The sequence below is a fragment of the Vespa mandarinia genome, chromosome 11 (assembly GCF_050613455.1).
Source record: "Vespa mandarinia isolate Hongniang chromosome 11, ASM5061345v1, whole genome shotgun sequence".
In the NCBI taxonomy this organism is placed as follows: Eukaryota; Metazoa; Arthropoda; class Insecta; order Hymenoptera; family Vespidae; genus Vespa; species Vespa mandarinia.
In genome coordinates this window covers 5,669,076-5,677,500 of record NC_140820.1, presented here as the reverse complement: position 1 = coordinate 5,677,500, position 8,425 = coordinate 5,669,076, and the positions used below count along the sequence as shown (strand labels likewise).

Below are 8,425 nucleotides of genomic sequence, written 5' to 3'. Positions count from 1 at the left end.
CATAGAACTGATCAGAGTGCAATTTCTTTGCGCCTTCGGAACTTCCCGTTTCTCGAAAAAGCGAGTCGCTCGTTAACGAAAACGTAGTTGGGGATGGTTGAAACTATTCCCGTGGTTTGCTTCACGTAATACCACATTCAGTATTCTCTATACAGAGGGTGTCCTATTTATCTTAATCACGACTTTCCTATATCATTGAAAACAATCAATGATATTCGAGTCAAGTTGTTCGATGGAACAACGTTTTTTTTTTATAGACGAGAGAAAATAAAAGAAAGAGAGGGAAAGAAAGAGAAAGAGAGAGAGAGAGAGAGAGAGAGAGAGAAATCCTGTAAATTCAAACAATCAATATTTCAACGAATTATTTGTTATAAATAATAGAAGAAAATATATGTAAACAAATTACGATTGAAAGAGAAAAAAAAAAAAGAAAAAAAAAAAAGAAAAGAAGAAAAGAAATTTCTCATTTATTCATTTTCTCAGAATTTTTTTCATTTGTTTTATTATTAAACAATGAAATATTTACTTTATATTATTTACCCTTGCAAATTAGTTACGTGACTCACCCTATATGTATGTACATATATATACATAATATATATATATATATGTATAAAAAGAAACCTAGTGGATGGTACGATTCTCGACGATTTTTTCCTTTTTTTCCTCTTTCTACTCGAAATTCCAGGACCGCAGTTACCACTCGACCATTATACGTTTCCCGTCGGTAACGAAACAATGAGAGCATGATCATTCTTTCTATTTCTTTTTCTACTTCTTTTTCTTTCTCTCTCTCTCTCTCTCTCTCTCTTTTTCTCTCTTATTCTCTTGTACTCTTAGAGAAAGCTTATACCGATTTAAATTGCCTTTTCGTTCTTTTCGAGTTTTCCTCCCATTTTGCGCAACCCCACTACTGGACTATTATTTTTCTTAGAGTCCATAAAAAAGAAAAGAGCTGTCGAAAAAGAGAATCATTTATTTCGAACGTCTGCTTATCTATCGAAAATCGAGAATAAAAGCGATTCGATGGAGCCCATTCGGTGGCAAACTTTCATTTTAAATGTCCAAAAGAGAAAGAGAGAGAAAGAGAGAGCTAATGCTCTCTTCTTTTCTTTTTTTCTCTCTCCGTTTCTCTCTCTCTCTCTCTCTCTCTCTCTCTCTCTCTCTCTCTCTCTCTTTCTCTTCCTTATCTTTTCGAATTTTTGCTATATTCTTTATCTTTCTTAATAATAATTGCAACATTATGTAACATTTGACTCAATTTAATCGTTAACATATTATTTTATATTGATTTTTGATATAAGATCTTTAAAATTATCATATCATCGTATTTCATAATCCAATATTATTAATCCACCATTAATTTCATTATCCTTATTTATATTATTAATTTTATTTATTTATTTAATTGTTAACTTATACCCGCTATTAACTATTTATTATTACTTAGTTTTATATATACATAGAATATATATATATATATATATTATTATTATTTATTTTATTATATTTCACAAGAATTAAATTAATTCAATGGATATTATACAAGGTTTCTTTACATTTCGCACCCTTTACTGCAATCTATTCAACGATCAGAGAGATTTGTCTTTATGCCAATGTCCAAAACAAATATTGACGACGAGGGCAAGACACGTGCAAGCTTACATACGGCTACGTAAACGTTTTCATATTTGCAACTAGAGAAGGGATTTTCCTTTGGCATAAGCAATACTAATCCGAATCTCATATCGCTATTTGAACATGTAAAAAGGAATGGAAAGATCGTACGATATATTATGCATAATTTACTCTCTTTCTCTTTCTCTCCCTCTTTTTCTCTCCCTTTCGCATATAACAGAGAGACGTAAACACGTATAATATTATCATAAACAGATACATTCTAAAAGGAAAGTTTTACAGTTTTTTCATAATCATAAATAAAAAGTTTTCCAAATGAATCGTAAACCCACCGTCGTCAGAGTGCAATCCAATGAACGGTACAAATATACGAACGTATTAAAGAATGAAAAAGACAGAGAAAGAAATAAAAAGAGAAAGACACACACACACACACACACATATATATATATATATATATATATATATGTAAAGTAAAATCTCGCGATATCTTTCATGTTCTCGCAATAGTGCACACTCGACAACATTCAATCCGTTTCCGTGCTTTTTCAAGCGACTTTTCATTCCGTTTGTAGTTCAACCATCGTATTCACACTTTCTTTTTCCTTGAAAATCATTTCGCATTTTCCGCGTCGTTAAGCCACCGTTGAAACATGTGTCGAGAGAGAAAGTGATAGAGAAAGTGTCTTACGCGCGTTGAACACGACGATATCGAATACGTATCGGAGCAAGGGGGATAAAACACTCGTTTACTCTCTACCTATGTATAAGCATTCAACCCTTGTATATATATTTACTCGAGATACTCAGATACTATTTACGTTATCTTCCACCATGAAACACCGATGAAGAGGAAACGTTTAATAAGTTGAGATTTCTTTTGATCGAAAATTTCATTTCACTTTTTACATTAATTTTTCTTTTCTTTTTTCTCTTTTTTATTATTATTATTATTATTATTATTATTATTATTATTATTATTATTATTATTCCTTCTCATTTAAATCCAATGATATGATTTAATTGTATCAAATATTGAAATCTTTCGATTAATGTCATAATTCAACATAATGACGATCTAGCTGAATTAAATAATGAAATGAAAGAAAGGGGAAAAAAGGGGGAGAAAAAATAAAAAATAAAAATAAAAAAAAAAAGGAGAAACGATTACAAACGTGTAATGTTATTTTTCAATTGTTATTTAATTAATTTGAACGTAACGACGATTTATATAATTGAAATTGAAGATTAAAAAGGAAAAAAGAAAAAAAAAGAAGAAGAAGAAGAAGAAGAAGAAGAAGAAGAAGAAGAAGAAAAATGGAAATAAATCCAAGAAATACGGAAATAAATACAAATAAAATCTATTCTATCTTAAATTGCTATCGAAATATTATAGGGATCGTGATAATCGATAATCAATGATTGTAATAATAAAAAAATCATCAAGTAATTATTGACAAAGTTAAATAAGAAAATACTTAAACGTTGTAATCTCTGTAATTCACATCTCGACAATTTGCTCGTTATTACGAGGGAAAAAAGGGTGGTAACCTGTGGTTAAAAAAAGAAAAAGAGAGAGAGAGAGAGAGAGAGAGAGAGATAGATAGATAGATAGAGAGAGAAAGAATGAGAGAGAAAGAGAGGGAGAGAGAGAGAGAAAGGACAAGATTTCCTTGTCGGTGGGCATACGTAAAGGGTGTCCATGAAGTTAAGTGGTCGGCACGAGCGAAGTATAACATCGCTAATGTACATTTAATGTCTCAACTTTGAATGCGGCTCGGCTCTTGCTCTGAGATAACATCTTAAATATGTTTTCGCATTTATGCGACCGAACGAACGGCCTCCGCGTTCTCGCGAGTAAAAAGAGGAGGAGAACAAAGAAGAAAAAAAGGAAAAAGAAAGAGAGAGGGAAAAAAAAGTAGATGAAGAAGGAAAAAAAAAAAACGAACGAACGATAGTGGTATATAGGGAAAAAGGAAAGTTTCTTACCAGCTTTTCCTCTTTTCCCATCTTCTTTTACTCTCTTCATCTCTCTGCATCTCTCTCTCTCTCTCTCTCTCTAACTATCTATCTATCTCTCTCTCTCTCTCTCTCTCTCTAACTATCTCTCTCTCTCTCTCTCTCTCTCTCTCTCTCTCTCTCTCTCTCTCTCTCTCTCTCTCTCTTACGATAACGGCATCGTCTGATAGCTCGTTTTTTTTCTACGCGATTTTCACACTTCTCTCTCTCTCTCTCTCTCTCTCTCTCTCTCTCTCTCTCTATCTCTCTATCTCTCTCCTTAACCATTATGTCTATTTATCTCTCTCTCTCTCTCTCTCTCTCTCTCTCTCTTTCTCTCCTTTAAGTCGAGATTTACAACGTTGACCGTCCTATAACGGAAGTTTTTCCATTTGGCCTAATGAAAAGAGAAAGAAGAAGAAGAAGAAGAAGAAGAAGAAGAAGAAAGAAAGAAAGAAAGGAAAAAAAAGTAAAAGAAAAAAAAAGAAAAGAAAAGAGAAAGAAAAGAAAGATAGGATAAAAGAGTATTATCGGATGGACTATAACAGAATCATTTAAATTTTGATTTTCTTCATCTTCTAGAGATTTCAATATCTATCCATTTGCGAGATTCATCACTATCAATCAACATACTTCCACTTCTGTTACATTATTTACATAGCTATAATATTCACGGGAACGAAAAATCCGATGGGATTCTTGATTCACATACCTTTTTATTTTCCCTTTTTTTTCTTTTTTAAACTGCTCGCTTAATTCATTCGCAAGTAAACGGTTCTTATGCTAATCGACCTTTCTCTCTCTCTCTCTCTCTCTCTCTCTCTCTCTCTCTCTCTCTCTTTTACTCTCTTTCTTTTTTTCTTGTAAAAAAATTCCAATGTTTCCGAGGGAACATGGTATTTATGCAAATGTACAAATCTTTTTGTTTACTTCAGAAAAGACGAGGCACGGATTCATTACGAAGAAACGTTGGGTTCAAATTGTAAGGTACAACATTGATTGTCATTCTTTATGTGACTAGGCAAATGTTACTCGTTACTCTTCTGTTCTTTTTTTGTTTTTTTCTTTTCTTTTTTTTTTTTTTTTTTTTTTTTTGAAAAATTTTAATCGCAACCTGTCTTTTGACTTGCGAAATTTTTTCGATTGCCTCCTACATACATTTGTATGTAAGAGGAACTTGTCTCTTTATCTTTCAGGAAATATCCTACGTAATACGCTTAATAAAGATGTAAGCCGCTTTGTCGAATTATTTTCTTTTCGTTTTGTTTTCTTCTTGTTTTGTTTATCTTTTTTTTTTCTTCTTTCTTTTTTCTTGTTTTTTTTTTTTAACTACATCCGTAGATTCGTATCTCCATTCATTATCATTTTATCAATTAGATAAAATGAAATATACAATGTCGAAAAGATATAACGAAAAATTAGATATTTTCGAATTTTCATTTTCATACGAATTTCATTTTATTTATTATATCATTTTTCTCCCATGCAATTTCTTAATAGTATTAAAGATTAATCCTTCTCTCTCTCTCTCTCTCTCTCTCTCTCTCTTTATCTCTATCTCTATCTCTCCCTTTTTCTTTATTTTTTATCCTCTATTCTTTTCAATTTTATCACATTCATTAATAAATATATATGTGTATATATATATATATATATATATATATATATATACACGCACAATGCAACGAACACCTTATTTACGAATTATCTTCATAATTAAAAAATAATTGGATTATTTCTTGCGAGCATTTTTGATATTTTCACATTTTTCTTTGTTATAAAACAGATCAAAGATGAAAGACATACACACATACACACGTACATACATACATACATACATACATACATACGTATACACGCATGTAGATACATACACAAATTCATATACACTTTTTGATATTTACGTGGATGTTCGAAGAGACACGTCAAGCTCCTCTGCAGTCTCTCGTTTATATGCGTGGAACTAGAAGAGAAGAAAGAAGACGTTGATTGGCCGTCACGTGAAAATCTTCTCGCATAGAAGAGAGCCACGATAAAGGAAAAGATAGATAGATAGATAGATAGATAGATAGATAGATAGATAGATAGATAGATAGATATAGAAAGAAAGAAAGAAAGAAAGAAAGAAAGAAAAAAAGAGAGAGAAGAGAGATAGAATGCAGCTCGCACGTTTTCCTTTCCTACATGAAACGATCTCGATCCCATCGCTATTCTGCACGGTATCAATCTCGTTTTTGTTCCCGAACGAGGAGCTACGTTAGAAGAAGAACACGTATGCATCTTCAAGAGAAAGAGAGAAAGAGAAAGAAAGAGAAAAGAGAGAGAGAGAGAGAGAGAGAGAGAGAGAAAGATAGTGAAAGAGAGAAAGGGATAGAGAAAATATCTAGCTGCTACTGGACCTTTCTCATAACCTTCGATTACAGCGACATACGATGCCTTTTCTTCAAAGAAATTGTAAAATTTTCACGGCGAAGCAACGAAGAACTAGCAATTTTACGGAATCGTTCAGGTACAGATAAAAATAGACGTAAGAAAAGGTACGAGAGAAGAACGAAATTTCGAATATCGATTTTTCTATCACAAAGGGAAAGGTTAATCTATCGTTATTTATACGAAATCGTTTTGTATGCGATTGAAAAATTTTTGTAATAAAAAATTTCCTATACGTCGATATAAATTAACTTTTCTTTTCTTTTTTCTTTTTTTTTTTTTTTTTTTCTTTCGATATAATTCGAAATTCTCGATAAGAGACGACGAAAAGAGATAAGACAACGCGTAGTTTGGTAAAAGTTTTATTCCTTATTTGCGGTTAATTCGATGAAGGAAAGACTCGCGTAATTATCGCTAAAGAAAGAAATTAAATCCCGACAATTTTCCCTTTGTATAACGAAATATTATTAAAGTGTCGCGGGGAAATAAACTTCGGCACGTTTTATTCCCCATTCGAAAGTTTTAACAGATTTGCAAGGCGCCTGCAACCGACACGGAAAAGAAATGTTGCGATGATCCTCTTTCATTGTCTTTCCTTTTTCTTTCTTTGTTATATATATATATATATATATATATAGATAGATAGATAGATATAAAAGGAAAAGAAAATGAAAGTGTCACGACGAAAATTGTTCATCAGGATTATTATGAAATCTATCAACTATTTTCGAAACACGTCCAGACAGGAAGGATGCTATTCGAACGCTTTTTTTTTCTCGGACGGCTAATTCGAAACTACAAAAAAAGAAAAAAAGAAAGAAAGAAAGGAAAAAAATGGAGAGGCAAAAAAATAGAACATATAATAAAGACATACACTTATCGATATAATACATTTATCGACGATATGTCACTTAATCCTTATATTTTTATTTAAGATTTTCAAACGGGCCTGTCATCTATCCATCCAACCATCTCTACATTGAAAAATTATTAACCCAAAGTAAATGAATTTATGATAAGTATTTTTATATATTCTCTTTGAAAATAAAACTGACCCGTTTTGACGCTTATCGAAAAAAGAAATCATTAGGTTCCAAAATAATATTTCTAGATACTTTTCGTTGGGATATTATAGGTACGCACGTAAGCACGTACGTACACATACACACACACACACACACACACACACACACACACACACATGTATTTATACATAGAAAGGTTTATTTTTCAAACGAATTAATTCACAGCAAAGGAAAATTTTATTAACTCTAATTAATATCTATCTTATCATCGATCATTAGAAAAGATCTATTCGGGACATTTTTTTTTTATAATAGAAATGGCAATTTTTTACGATAAATGATCTTTCTATACATATTCGCGTCTCCCTTTCTCTCCCCCTCTTTCTCTCTCTCTCTCTCTTTATATATATATAAAACTATATATATATATATATATATATATATATATATATATATATTTTGTCGATGGAACAGTTTCGTGTAAAGTTGGAAGCGTTTAAATTTATTTGACGCGGCGGCACCGACCGAACTTTGCTCACGGCAGAATTCGTTGAAGCTCATAAAGCACGCTTTTTAAGCGTGTACGTGTATGTGAGTGTACACGTTTACACTATAACTACGTAACTACGAAAATTTCATTGCGGGTCATGAGGTAAAGTGGACGGTAGCGTCAGCGATATATTTCTTATAAATGTTCCACCTCTCGAAACATATCGAAACTTGAGCGCTTTTAGTTATGAAACATGGAAGGAATCATTTATCATAAATAATTTATCATAAATATTTTTCATGCGAATAATTAACATAAATGTCGATTTCTTCGAATCTCTATTAAATTGTATTTATTTGAAAAGGAAAAAAAGATAAAAAAAAAAAAAAAAGAAGAAGAAAAAAAAAAGAATGTTCGCAAAGAAAAATTATTTATAAAAATTAATAACTTAATTAATATTATTCGATTTTATATCGTATTAAATCATACGAAACATTCGAATGATCATTTTATTTCCAAATTTTACAATAATTTTAACGAATAACATAATAATGATTTGATGAACGTTTTAACGAACAATACACGTAAATAAAAGATATGTAATTAATATATGTAAATAAAGGATTATACGTAAGAAGAGATTATATGTAAATTAGAGAAAGAATTTTCTATAAAGTTTTTAATTTCATATTATCAATTAACAAGAAAATGATAATGAAAAATATAATTACAAGTAAAATATTATTATTCCAAAAATATTTCTATATTACGCTTTGATAAATATATATATATATATATAATATTACTTTTAATAATAATATTCGCTCGATTGAAAGCGAGAAAA

General features: G+C 30.8%; 1 protein-coding gene across 14 annotated transcripts in view; it reads right to left on the bottom strand.

Moving 5' to 3' along the window:
- The window catches only part of LOC118441443 (lachesin), a 280,889-nt gene that overhangs the window by 238,617 nt on the left and 33,847 nt on the right, over positions 1 to 8,425 (bottom strand). The gene's annotated exons all lie outside the window — the stretch shown is intronic.